The 15,416-nt window shown below is 29.2% G+C and overlaps 1 protein-coding gene across 1 annotated transcript in view; it reads left to right on the top strand.

Annotated features, from left to right (window-relative positions):
• Window positions 1-589: 589 nt before the first annotated feature.
• Sema1a (semaphorin 1a) overlaps window positions 590-15,416 on the top strand; it is a 217,783-nt gene continuing 202,956 nt past the window's right edge. The window contains exon 1 of the mRNA XM_070648243.1: window positions 590-1,066. The gene's annotated coding sequence lies outside the window, so the exon portion shown is untranslated. The remainder of the gene's footprint in view (window positions 1,067-15,416) is intronic.

Raw genomic sequence — 15,416 nt, 5'->3', positions numbered from 1 at the left:
TGTGCAAAATGTTTTGTGTTTGTTTATTGTTTTTTTTTTTTTATTGATACCCAAAACACATCACATCGAGCGATGAAACATTGTGAGCACGAGAGAGAGAAAGAGAGTAAAAAGTGCAAGCATGTCTTGTGAATGTGTGAGTGTTTTTCATACTATTGATTTTATGAATTGAGAGGATATGAGATGTGAGAATTGAGAGTTGGTCGGTGCACGCAGTCGTGAATGATATGGGAGAGGAGATGAGATTGGAACGGTTGATTTTGAGGGGTTTTTGGGATTGTATGGAAATGAATTTTATTGAATTATTGAGGGATGAATTGAAGGAATTTGAGGATTTTGAGGAATTTGGAAAAAAGTTGAAAATTTGAAGGAAAAAATTTGAAAAATTTTAGAAAATTTGAATTTTTTCTCTCAAAATTTCAATCAATAAGAAAAATTCTCTTTAAGATACTAGACGTGAATCTATGCACAATTCATAAAATGGTTCGGACTATCGAGGTTCTCTCGCATTTTTTCTTCATCCATTCTGCTCTTCTTCATGCTTCTTGAAACTATTTTTCGTTCTTCAGTTAGTCTCTCTCTTTCGTGTATTTCGTTTGTGTCTCGCGTTAAAAACACACAAAAAAATATATAAAAAAAAAATAATTCTGAAAAAAAGAATTTTTTTTTAATCCAAAATGTCTACCAAGTTTGTAAAGCTAATTGGTAAAAATTGACACAACATAAACGGGGACATTAAATTGTATCGTAATTAAGCTTAACGGGTGTGCAATTTTGAGTGTAAAATAAATTAAGGAAAATTATTAGTTTTGAGTTTTTTTGAAATTTATTTTGAGCGGTTGGCTTTTATTTTTTTTTTTGTTTTTCTTGTCTGTGCTGAAAAGTTGAGTAAGAAAAAAAAAAATATCAGAAAAAAAGAGAGAAAAATATAAAAAAAAAAATTATTATTATTGGTGTACAAAATAATATAAAAAAAGTGAAATAATAGTGAAATTTTCATTACAATTTACTGGATGAGTGTGAATTTTGAATAAGGAATAAGCAAGGAAGATTAATAAATTTTTAGGTAAATAAGTGGAACAAATACGTAACAAAGAAATATTGTGAGAGGATGGAAACTCCTTTTGAAAGGATATTGAATTTTTTGAGAGGATTTACGGCCAATTTTTAGAAATTTTGAAGTGATTTGTGCAATTTTTGTGGGAAATTATTGATTATTTGTGAAAACATTGCGAAAAAAATTGTGCAAAATGAGAAAATCGTACGAAAATGTGAGAAATTTATGAATTTTGAGGGTGCGAAAAAAATATTTTACAAATGTCAAAAACATTTCATTTTGAGAGAGTTTATTTGAATGAAATTTAATAATTCAGAATGTCGCAATAATTAAATTATCATGAAAAGGAAGCAAATTGAGAATTTTGAGATGAAATAAATGAGAAATATTGAAATTTAATTAAAGATTCTTGAAGAATTTGTAAATAAATCAATAATTGTGATGATTTTTGACTCTTGAGAGGCATAGTGCGGCTAATTTCATGTTTTTCTCTCAAAACTGGACCAAAATCTGCCTTCAGGGCACTTTCACGTCTTGATTTTGACACGGTGACGTATCAGTGCCCTAGCGAGTACGTTCCCGAGTGAATAAAAATAGATTATAACTAAATAAAGGCAAATCCATGTCAAATTAATGACTGGTTCGTTAGTGGACGAAAATAAGTCATAACTAGTCATCGACTGGACATTAACTTGCCATTTACTAGTTATAACGTATTTTTGCCAACTCGGGAACTAGTCATTAACTTGTTTTTATCTAGCATTTTATCAGTGCACTCAAGAACGTCCTCGCTAGGGCACTGATACGTCGCTTAGTCAAAGTCACTACGAAAAGGTGCCCTAATGACCCCTGATTGCTGGTTTTGGTCTATTTCTAAGAACAAAAACTGTACTGCTCGGGACTGTTCACAAATTAAAATTCTAAGTAATAAACATCTCAAATCCTACACTGTATTGCAAAAATTAGCAAAACAAATTTCAACGAGTTAACAACCTTGAAAATATAATGAATTATCATTAACATGTGAAATATTCAAGTGATTTTAATGATTTCACTTAATGTCTTTATTTAATCTTTAGACTAGAACTTGTGAACCTTTCAATGTCAAAACGATAATTGAGATTGTTTGCTAAATATTGGCGTAAATATTTATAATTCATTAAAAAATGTGTAATATCACATTTGATATCGGTAAATAATAATGAACTATGTTTTGCAATAAAGTAGAGAGTTGAGAATGTTGTGCAGTATATTACCTGAGTAGACAGTTAGACTTGACAAGTTTAATGTCTCTCAAATAGTTCAAAACCGGTTAATCGATCATAAATCCGACCCCAGGCTGATGTGACTCTGACTTGCTGTCAGATTTGAATTGAATGAGAGTCACGGCAACCTAGTGAAGGATTTTGGATTGATTAACTGACTTGTGCTGTTCAGGTCTATTTCTAAATGTGATTTAAATTCAAAAAATGCAATCTATCAAATTTTAAGGACGTCTAGATGCGATTTTTCGTTCCTAGAACTAATCATACAATTTAGTTACTTACTTCACTGGCCGTACAGATCAGCTGTGATCCATGGCCTCTCTGAGTTGACTTTATCGCTGGTTACCCTTTACCAATTGCCAATACCAAGTGCTACACTGTCAAGCATGCAACTAGTCGAACAAAAACCTGTCTCATCACCTGTACCATAAAATTCTTATATAATAGTTCCATCAAATCGCAATTCTGCTACCTAATAACTATAAAAAACAATCAAATTATCTCTTTTGTTAAATCTCAACAAGACAAACAAGTCAGTTGATATTAAAAGATTTCATCATATTCCCACAAACCGGTAAATCTTTATTAGATTCCATTAATTGCGCATCATATCCAATCAGAATATTTTATCTTTCCAAGAACACTAAGCGTCATGAATAGCAACACATGCGAAAAAATTCTCAGAATTGCTAAAATATCTCTACATAAAATCCACAAAATCTTGCACCACAACCATCAAAAATCAATTTTATTAAAGTTAAGAATAAACTGAAGGAAGATTGTTTGAAATTGGGGGGTTGTTGATGAATTGGGTTTGGGGGTAGAGGGGGATAAAATGGGGATTGTGTTGAATTTTGATGAAGTAGGGATAGGGGGTCTATGGGGACCTAGGTGCATGGATAGCAAAATTTTAAAGGATTTTTGGAATTTTTTGGCAACAATAACCTTGAAATTTGATGATTCCAACTGGGTGGAGGGGGATTGACCCCCAAATTTGGCATAATCATTTCCCTCTCTCAATACACCCATGAATAGTTAAGGTTATAATTAGAATTTTGCATCAAAAAAGTGATTTGTGAATTCAACCTACCTCAAAACCTCAAAAACCTCAAATTCAGTCAGACATCACTTACAAACAGACCCCCAAAAAAAAATCATAATTGAATATAATAAAAATAAATATATATTTTCTCTCATCAAATATTTATTAATTTATATACGATAAGACAGCATTAGAAAAACGAGAAGTCTAATATGAATAAAGTTCACGGATGAGGTTATCTCAGTGCTCATAAAGTCGGTGTGTTTATATACATTTTTTTTTCTGTGTGTATTTTTCATGTGATTCAAAAGAAAGCGAGAATCTTTATTTATTAAATTTCTGAGAAGAACAAGTAAGGAAAGAAAAGAAAGAAAAAAATGTGCGGCATGAATGCACATTGAAAAAAAAAAGAAATATTTGTTTTGTGGATCAATAAAAAAAAAAAATAATTCAAAAAAAGGATTTTCGGGTGGATAAGTCCTTGTGACTCATGCACAATACATTATTTTGTGGTTCCATGAGAAACATTACGCAACATGCACATATAGTCATAAGCCTGAAAAATGAATATTTTTCTAAAAAAAACGGAATCGATACCTTTACGGAATTATGAGGAGATTAAATTAAAATTAATGATGTTTTGTGCCTGAATCCTTACCATGTACCTTATAAACATCTCCGTGAATTGACCTTTCAAAATGTAAATATGGAAAGGACTTGTGATGTTAAAATGAGAAAAAAATGTTTTTGGGTTCTTTTATTTTTCTTTGGTGACATTGGTGCTGGAGCTATATTTAGTGGAGGTTGTGTGTGCTTTAAATCCCAAACGATGCAAAACAGCTAGAGGATTAGGAGGACTTTGAGTGAATTTGAATGAATTTCAAATGAAGGCTTGTGTCGTTTGGGAGTCTGATTTGATGTTAAGAGACTGCATTTTTGGTTACTTGATGCAATCATGTTGCTATATGAAGCTTGAATTTCAATAATAGGCTGTTCAACTAACTTTGTTGATAGCTTATCTAGTTTGCAACTGAAGAGTAACAAAATTTTGAAGTTTATGCCTTGACAGTTTAAACCTTGGATTGTTCTACAGAACTTCTGTCGACGCAAAAGTCACTCCCCTTGAACGAACTGTAAGGGCCAATAACTATAGGCCGGTGCTTCCAACAAGCATCCCTTTAGTTCTTCTCCGAACCCTAGTTTGTACAAATTTTTGCCAGTAAATTGAGCTGAAGTTAGCTTTCTATCAAGAATAACTCAAATACAGGCTGAAAAAGAATTGAAATTTGAGCTAATTTCTCAAGAAAAACTAAGATTTTTCAACAATGCACCAGTGTGTCACTGCACACAAGTTGTCAATCATTGACTTTTGCCTTATGAGAATACCTAGAAAGGGTTTACATTGTTCAAACTGATTCTAAACAGAGTTGCTAAGTGTTTGGGAGTCCAAACTTAAAAAATCCAATAAGCAGAGCTCAAAGTCGACTTTTTCATACAAACTTCGACTTTTACCCAAAAGAGGCTTCGCTAGAGGTTCATAAAAGTCCAAAAAGTTGAGTCCAAACTCCAGATGAAGCGCTTCCATATTACAGTCCTGCCAATTTTGTTCCAAATTTCATTATTAATGCAATTCTTTCTTAAATTTGTAAATGTTTCTTAAGCTCCTTTCTTTGTCTCGTAATTCCCTTTCAATATACAGTTAACATCAGTACAATACCAACTCATACACCATTCAGAATTCCCATATCCCCAAAATATTCACACAAAAAGAACGTAGAACTCTAATATTCATAAAATGTTCAATGTGACATAAAAATAGTAAAAAAGACACCATACCCGATATTCACACATAAAAAATATGTGATATAATCCCCAAAACCCATTCCTTATGTGAGTGTTAAAAACGGAACGAACACAAAAAAAAAATATCATTCTTTAAAAGGTTCTAATGCTATTTTGTCACGATTCTTGAATGGGATCACAATTTGCCAAAAAAAAAGAGAGAAAAAAAGACACAAAAAAATGTTGAGAGAAGAACGTGTATTTTTGGTTGTTTCTCACATCATGCATCACATGAAGTACATAAGAAATAAATAAGGAACAGCAGAAAAAAAAAATAGGAATTTACGATGTAAAGGATATTTTGGCAGGACGTGATAGATAATAAACGAAACTTCATTAAAATTTACGCACGTTACCTTTCCAAGACGCAGCCACACACATACCTAAATCTCGTTAATTCATCTCCATCCATCACTATTGTTGCTTGCTTGCTTACTATACATTCTCGTACCTTAATATTTCTTTTTATGGCTCAACAAATAAATTTTTGTTGGTTTGTATTTATTAAAGTTAATGCTAATATTTCCTACATTTATTTATGTCAAAATTTAATTGACATTTAAAAGTATTTTAGTCGACACGAGCGAACAAGAAGTTAAGGATTAGCGGAAAAGTCGGTAATAAATTTGTTAATTAGGGTTCTGGACGCAGTTTTAATCAAATTAAATTATTTTCTCAATTTATTGGCATTTTTGGCAATTTTTTTACAAATTTTATCAAATTTCTTGATTTTTGAGTCAATTTGGAAGAGTTTTTAGGTCAAATTCTGGTTTATTTGAGTATCAGCTACCTAGAAAGGCTACAATAGCAAGCATAGTTGTCTAGAGTACAACCTAATCAGGTTTTGAACTATTTGTGTCAATCGCAAATATTTTGGGGGGTTAATGCCTCGAAAAATCCAAGAAAAATCATAGAAAATTGAAGGAAATTGCTCAAAAAAGAGAGAGGTTGACTTCAAAATCCTAGATAAATGCAGCAACTATGACCAGATCAGCTCGGATTCTGCTCCATTCAAGTCAACTGAAACCTTTGGAGTCGATTTCTCTGGTCTGAAATTCAGAATTTGTCCACTTACTTAGTCTTGGCTCAAACTCCATACAAAATTCGAGTCGACTTCGAGCTCTTCGACTTTCCTGACCTTAATCCACAAAGTCTGAAAGTTTGAAAGTCTTGAATATGTAGAATAAGTTGCTTAATTGATCCGAAATTCGGTACCAGGAAAACGTGACTCTAGCATAATGTTGGATTTGATTTACATCTAGCACCTTGCCAGAGTCACGCCAACTTACGACCATATTTTTTGACCTTTAAACCAACTTGTGCTATTCATTCTGTTTTCAAAGGAACTTTGACTCTTCTGCAATTTTTCAAACTCAATATCAAGCATTCTTAGCTAGACCAACAGCAAATAAACATCATACAGAAGTAAATGTAATGGTTTATAGCACCAATCTGTTTATTCTCTTTATTAACACCTCACGATTTACAAATAAATCAGTTATAACTCATGAGTGGGCATTTTATATGAAAATGATCACTTTGTGTGGTCTATAACTGGAGTTGAATGGTCGTTCATGGAATTGTGAGTCTGTCGTGTAATCCATTAATTAAATTTTGATAAGAATCGTTGGAATTGGAGTTTAAGGTGCTTAATAACAGAGGTAGAAGTTGAGTTGAGTCGATTATTTTATATAAAATCAGAGTTCTGCTTTATGCTGTCTAAAATCGACAAAATTACAACCTAACCTCCAAATTAAATTCACCAATAAATTCACGCTAACAACATCGCTCATAAAACTCACTCGAACGACTTTTGTACATGCCTTATTTCACGAATTTCTATTTCATGCTTAAAAGGAATTTATCAAACACTAACGAAAAGTTTCTTTCCTTTATTTTTCCTGACTGCAGAATGAAAAGAACCCCAAAAAAAAAGTACGAAAGAAAATGAAATTTTCTCCTCATGAAAAACTTACCGGACTTCAGACAACTAAGTCTAAAATAAGTCAAGTTTGACGTCCAACTTTTTAATTATCAATTTCCTTCTTACTTCTTACTTCATCTTTTTCGACTACTTCTTCTTGTCTTGCTTGTGGCTAACGAGAATAAAAAGTCAATATGATTACCGGACCTGATATCAGAAATGGAATCTTGACTCATTCCTAACACATAAGAATCTCTCAACAACCATCACGAATTGTGTGTGTGTTTTGTGAGTTTCTCTTCTGATGATATAAATTGATACGGCTGTAAATTTTGTCGAAAAATAGAAGGAAAATGCGAAGAAATCCTATTAAATTATCATTATTAAAGCTTACTTTCACATGAATCTTATCAGGAGGAAATATATAATATAAGTAGTCGTGTAGACATAAAGTGGGGGATTGAGTTGGAATTGTTGATTGAGGGGAGGGTCATTAAGGCGCATTTTTATAATTAGGAGGTTAAATATTGGGTTTTTGGGGTTCTAATAATGAACATTGTTGAAATTTGGGTAAAATTTAGTTCAATCTGGACTTTTAAAAAATTGCAATTTCTGTAAAATCTTGAACAAATTTACGAAGATGTAATAGATTATCATAAAAATCTAGTACAAACTTAAACAATTTGAACTAAATTCACAAAACTCTAGTACGAATTTATGAAAATCTTGTCTTTATTTAAAGCAATCTAGTCTTTATATTTTTTAATAAGAATCTAATACATTTTGATGCAAATGCAAGATTATTGATATAAACTCTAGTTCAAACTTGTGAAATTCTAGTCCACTTTAGCAAAAGTCTAGTCAATATTTATTAAATCCTAGTTCAAATTTCTAAAATTCCAGTCAATTTTTGTGAGAATCTAGTGCAAATTTGAGAAAATCTAGTCCATATTTGCGAAACTCTAGATCATTATTGTGAAATTTTAGTCCATTTTTATGTAATTGTAGCTCACATTAGAGAATTTCTAGTATTTTTGAAATTCTAGTACAAATTTATGAAATTCTAGTCTATATTTGTAAAATTTTAGTTCAAATTTGCGAAATTCTAGTTTAAAAATGCGAAATTCTAGTACAAATTTGCTAAATTCTAGTCTATTTTTGTTAAAATTGTAGTTATTTCTTAAATGCTTAGCAAGAAAGTTAACGAGCCTAATGAAAGACTCAAAAAATTCTAGTACAACATTAGAAAAATCTAGTCCATTCCACAATACAACATAGTCTTCACCATCCTCAATATCCACCCAATAATCTCCAATCTCCAATTCAATTCAAACTCCCAAAAACCACCAAAACTTCAACAAAACTACCCCCAACAAACCAAAACGATAGCCCAAAAAGCCTCATTGTATTGCAACAAAATTTAACATCTAACACAAAAATCAATAAGAGATACTTTTTGGGATAGAAAGCGATGCTCTCCGATGGTCCCAGTTGGTATAAAATTGATTTCACTGTTTCAATGATGAAAATTCCTTTTGTGTGCGAATCTTCATCAGGACCTTTCAGATCCATCTATCCGTTGATTTAGATTTAAAAAGAAATAATAATATCCATGAATGCGTCGTTGAGTGATGTTGATGGGCTGAAAGAGGACGAAAAAAAGTAAAAAGAAAAATGTCATGACTTGATGGATGATATTAAAAATCATTATGATTAAGAAGCATCTCGTCAATCCCCTTTTTTTTTTATTCATCCACGTCGAGACATTGAAGAATGGAACTAAAAAAAAAGGAATGAAAAATGTTTCCACCTGGGTATTAGAAAACGCTTTATGTCAAGTGCACATAGAAGCACGAAAGATTCTCGAACGAATCATCACGCAGGAGCTGAATATTGTGCTGTACATAGACATTGTTTTGCCTTTATTTTTGGAAGAGATAAAACAAAAGAGCATAAAACAGCAACAACAAATATTTAATGAACCATCAAAATAAAATGAATTTTTCTTTTTCTTCTTATTATTATGGCAGTGAAAAAGCAAAAGGCATAGAGTAATGGATGGAGGAATTTCCTAATTTTCTACATCAAAACATTCTACTTGCCACTTTAAGTTCCTTTGGGTGATTTTGGATTGAGAATTTTGATTAGGAAAATGGATTTTGACTTCTTTGAATTTCTTTAGTGCAATTGAGACATGATTTGTTGAATTTTAGGGGGAATTTTGGAAAAATCTAGTACAATTTTCGAAAAATCTAGTACAATTTTTGAATAATTTAATTCAATTTCTTGCACAATTTTTGAAAAATCTAAAACAATTTTAAAGCTATGTTTTTTAAATCTGGTACAATTTCTTTAAAATCTGGTACAAATTTTGCAAAGTTTTAGCGCAATTTTTGAATAATCTAGTACAATTTCAATAAAATTTTGTACAATTTTTCAACAATCTAAGACAATTTTTTCAAAATCTAGTACAATTTTTAAAATCTAGTACATTCTTGAACAATCTGTTACAATTTTGAGAAATTTATTTCAATTTTGAGAAATCTTGTAGAATTTCTAGTAAAATCTAGAAAATCATTGACTAATCTAGTACATTTTGGCATTAATAACTCAATAATCTAGTACACCTCAGTCTGCTTGGTTTCCTAGTTTTAGAATCTAATTCAAAAATAATTGAATTTTTAACAGTAAACCCTTAAATTCTCAATTTTATTAAATTTTAAATCTCACAAAAAATCTCAAATTAAACAAAACATCCCATCCAAAATCAACAGCAGGGACTCATCTCTTCCGTAATTTCGCGTGCCGTTTCGCATGCGGGCATGTACAAAGGACGAGTAACAACGAATAGAAATAAAATAAAGGCGAAAATGCATGCAAGAAATACTCTTTTTTTTGTGCTGTTCACTCGTCACAGAGCACTTTTCCCGCATTTCTTCATTTCCACTCTCATTCATTTTATTTTTATTGATAATCAGATAAAATGAAATAATTTTTATGTGAAAGCGAACAAAAAAAAAAAGCAATTGTATTTCATCGTCATTAAATCGTTTTATTGTAGATATACATACAGCTGATGTATGTATTTACGTAAGAAAGTTCTCAACTCACTGTCAAATGGGAGGTGAAGTTGATTAAATATCATGACTGATGATGATTAAATGAGAATGAATAAGGAATGAAAATTAGAAGGCAAAATGAATGAGATAAGGGAGGGAGATTGTTGAATTAATGGAAAAATGTTTAGATTTTTTCGTGATTTCCAAGTGGTGATAATTTTGGAGAAAATCTTAATTTCTGAGTTTGGAGCAATTTAGTCTAATTTTGATAAGAAGCTAGCTCAATTTTCCATAAATCTAGATCATGTTTGAATCAATCTAGTACAAATGGGATCCATTTTCAATTTACAAGCCCACTTTTGCATCAATCTAGTCCAAATATGAAATAATCTAGTTTACAATCATAACATTCTAGTTCAAATTTAAGGCAATTTGCAACAAACTAGTCCAATTTTTTAACAATCTAGTCCAAATTTCTAGCAATTTCGTTTAATGTCATAAAAATTTAGTCTAAATTTATGACAATTTAGTCTCAATATTTAACAGTTCCAATTTATTACAATCTAGTCCAAATTTAGGTCAATTTGTAATAATCTGGTCCAGATTTATAACATTTGAATACAAATTTTCAACAATCTAGTCCGAATGTGAAACACTCTAGTCTTATTTGCAACAATTTCTTTAAATTTTACACAAATTTAGATCATTTTTGCTTCAATCTAGTACAAATGAGCTCATTTTGCATCAATCTAGTCGAAATGTTGATCAATCTGGTACAATTTATACAAATGTTGCATATATATTGTTCAATTAGTTACTAATCTGGTCCAAATTTGCAATAAATAAGCTCAATTTGACATTAATCTAGTCCAATTTTATAACAATCTAGTCCAAATTCAAAACCATTTTGCTCAAATTTATACCAATCTAGTCCAATTTCATATCAATATTGTCCAAATTCACATCAATATTGTCAAAATCTCCAAAAATCTAGTACAAAATTTATAAATCCATTACATTTTCAATATTTTATTCCAATTTAACCTCACATAACCCCAAAAAACTCTAATTAATTCATAAGATTAAGTCCCTATACTGCCATCCACCCAAACTTAATCCAAAATTCGACAACAAATAACGAAAAGGGAAAGAAAAAGAAACAAGAAAAAAATGATGGCGCGGTAAATAGAAGGCAATTCCGAAATTACCATTAATTAATAAAATTCTCTTTCTCGATCAACTTTTTTATCCATATCGTACTTAAATGGCAACCGTAAATCAGTTGCTTAATGACCCGCACTATAGCCCCGTTTGCCAATTTGTCAATTCTCATTGCCGTTTATTTTCTTCTTATATGCTTGTGTATGTGCCTTCCTTCATATTATTTCGAAGGATATTGCTGCAGCATGTAGAGGGGGAGGGGGGATGGGGTATAAAATAAATAAAATTAAGATGCGGAACAAGTCCTGAGTCAAGATCTTTGTTCTCCTTTCTGTCTCATTCACATCAATTTTGATTTTTTGCCTTTAATCCAGATTCATTTATAAATTTATTTATACAATCGTCTCGTGCTCATATATACATATATAAAATTTTAATTAATGCACAATTTGCATTGCACAATATTTTCTGTCGAGGAGTGCAATGAGAGTGAAAATTAAACATGCAAATAAAAATTTTTTTTTTGCTATATTTGTTTAATTTTCATTTGGATATAAACACATATAATGTGAATGAATGAAAAAGTAGCGACTGGTTCCAATAGATTCATTCATTTTCCATGCAATTCGTTGCACATGATAGGAAAAGCGTTCAGAAATTAAATGAAAATAAAGAGGAGGAATTGATGAGTGGTGTTGGGTGCATTGTTGGGGGGTATTAAGCGCATTTTAATGAATTTGAAATTTTAAAATGAATTTTAAATTATAAAAATAAATTTAAAAATTTAAATTTTGTAACACAAATTTTAGATTAATGAAAATAAATGAAAATTAAAAAATTTTGAAAAAAAATTAAATTTCACAATTTTGATTTTTAGTAATTTAATAAGTTATTTGAATTGTTTTAATTAACTCTTAAAAATTGAAGAATTTTAATTCTTGAAGTTTTAAAACATTTTTTAAAATTTTAAATTTTTTAAAGTTTAAAGTTTTAAAATTTAAATTTTTTTTTTAAATTTTAAAATTTTGAATTTTTTAATTTTTTAAACTTTTTAAATCTTGAAAATTTCAATTTTTCAGTTTTAAAATTTTGAATTTTTTAAACTTTTAAATTTTGAATTTTTTTTAAGTTTTAAAATTTTTGAACTTTTTTTAAAATGAACTTTTTAAAATTTAAAATTTTTTTAAATCAACAAAATTTTAAGTTTTTAAATTGTACATATTTTTCAAAATTGAAATTTTAAATTAAATTTTTCAAATTGTTTTGTAAAATTTAAAAACAAAATATTAAAATTTATCAAATTCAAAATATTTTTAAAGTTTTTCAAATTTTTCAAAATTTATAAATTTAACTAAATTTTAAAATTTTTTTTGTATTCGAAAGTTTAAAATTAATTATATTTCTAAAAACTTGAATATATTAAAAAATCTTTAGTATTCTTTATCATAAAATTTTTATTCCCACAAAACCTCAGACAAAATGCACAAAAAAAATGTGCAAAAAATCAACCCCCAAACAAGACTACCGCATTGTGTACACACAGAAAATTTTTCAGCAACGGTGCAATGATGTGACAGCCTTTTCACAAAACTACCGTAAAATTCGAAATTTTCTGCATCACAATTAGTGTGACTATATGGCATTTTTTCCTATATTCATTGTGCAAATATGAGAATTCAATGAATGAGCGAGACGGAGTGAAAATAAATAAAATAAATAAAAAAATGAAAATAAAGAAGAAAAGAATTTTGAAATTGAAAATAAAAATGAATTTCAATGCTAGAACCTTAAAATTCACAATAATAAAGAACTTTACATACAAACAAAGTTTTGACAATTAATTGCTATAATAGAGTTTTTTTTAGATGAGAATGGAGCATGAGAGAATATTGAACAAATTGTGGAATTTAATTATGCGGATAGAGAATAGAGTGTGCTGTACATGAATACTATAAAGAACATATAATGAGAATACTAGACACATTTAAACCTATAAACATGCACAAGTGGATAGAAGAGGAAGAGAGAGAAAGTTATGGAAAATATTACGGTTATTATTTACCCAAAAAACAAAATTTAATATTATTAAAATAAGTTGAGAAGGTCAATGACTAGAGCGCATTTGGAATAGTTTTTAAATAATAAATTGAAAAAATTTTAAACATTTTAAAATTCTAGAAGTTTTATATTTTCTAGAAAATTTAAAAAATTTCGAAAATTTAAAAGATTAAAAAAATTTAAAAACAATAAAAAATTTTTAGAATCTAAATTTTTTTTAAGAATTTGGAAAATTTAAAGAATTTTGAAAATTAGAAGAATTTTGAAAATTTAAAGAATTTAGAAAATTTAAAGAATTTAGAATTTTAAAGAATTTTGAAAATTTAAAGAATTTTGAAAATTTAAAAATTTAATTTTGAAAATTTACAAATTTAGAAAACTTAAAGAAAATTTAAAAATTTGAAGAATTTTGGAAATTTAAAATTTTTTGAAAATTTAAAGAATTTTGAAAATTTAAAGAATTGAGAAAATTTAAGGAATTTAAAAAATTTAATGAATTTTAGAAATTTCAAAATTTAATGAGTTTTAAAAATTCAAGAAATTTAAAAATTTGAGAAAATTAAAAAATTTAAGAATTTAAGAATTTAAAGAATTTGAAAAATTTAAAGAATTTAAAAAATTTAAGAATTTTAAGAAATTTGATAAATTGGAAAATTTAAAAAATATTCAAATTTTGTAAAAAATTTTAAATTTTTAAAAAGTTTTAAAATTTAAAAAAAAAAATTAATAAATTTTAAAAAGTATTAAAACTTCAATATTTCAAACCCAAACTGCTCAAATAATCTATCCCAATTTCTCACTTTCTACATCCAAAAACATTCCTGTCCTCAACTTAATTAAATAGTTTTATTTTTTTGAATTATTTACTCCGACTCTATTCATAAATTGTGTCCAAAAACTACACAAGCGTACATTCTTTAAAAACTCAATGGATAAAGGATAGAACAAAGAGGGGAACTGGAAGTAATTTCGTGCAGTTCCGAAAAAATAGTTATTTTACAGGGGTAAAATTGACTTTTAATTGCTCTTTTTATGCTTGAGTAATGGCAAAATTCTCTCTACATACTTAAATTTAATGTAATTGAGAAATTTTACTAAAATTCCTTATTTCTGTAGAATGAATTCACATTTGAAATATGTTGTAAGATTATTATCAAGATTCGGTCAGTTGACCTGATTTTTGGACACCTTTTTTTGTGTTTACGATAAGGGGAATGGATTGATGATCAAAACTGGTAGAAATTGTAAACATTAATGCTCAGGGTCCGCCCTCTGAATTTGCATTTCAAGTAATTTTTACGTAAATTCAGGTAGAAAAAATGTCATTTGGTCGTCAATGTTCAAAATTGCCATAACAAAGTGAGTTGTCGAGCAGCTGAACTATCAAACTGAATTGCAGCTACAACTTCCATTTTACTATCAAATTTCACAATTCCATACAGTCCAATTCAACTCACATAAACCCAATATTTATCACACTTACTATACACATCTGAAAAAACACCAAATATTGACACTACCCAAAAAAGACTATAAGTTCTAATCTAAAAGCTATCTCCAACTATGTCTAATCCTAATACGCATTCAATTATAAATAACATTTATAGTTGATATTTATATGGAAATAATGATAATATAATGGAATTATACTCATGTGACTGAAAATTACTGTCACAGGTCAACTTTTAATAGTCGTGACCAATAATGTAGTAGCTTGTATGGTCATTCCTCCACTGTGGATAATTATTTAACTGAAATGTTTAGAGCTAAATTGAATTTTTGTTGGAAATATAGTGGAATTTTTGTGTATTTTGTGGTGTTTTGAGGTTATAGGATTAGTAATCTTATTGGAATTTACCTATATTTTGGGTAGGGTGCTCTAGGGATTGTCTAATTTGAACAGACGAGGAATCTGAACCTAACAGGCAAAGATACCGCTTTTAGGTGCCGTAGTTGTCTTTCTAGACCATGAAAGCATGCTCTTTGCCTGTTAAGGCAAGCTAGGAAC

Source organism: Chironomus tepperi, unplaced genomic scaffold (assembly GCF_022539635.2).
Source record: "Chironomus tepperi strain 1889 unplaced genomic scaffold, CSIRO-AGI_Ctep_v1 contig_394, whole genome shotgun sequence".
In the NCBI taxonomy this organism is placed as follows: domain Eukaryota; kingdom Metazoa; phylum Arthropoda; class Insecta; order Diptera; family Chironomidae; genus Chironomus; species Chironomus tepperi.
The sequence above is the reverse complement of the archived record's forward strand: the minus strand, read 5'-3'. Positions and strand labels throughout refer to the sequence as shown.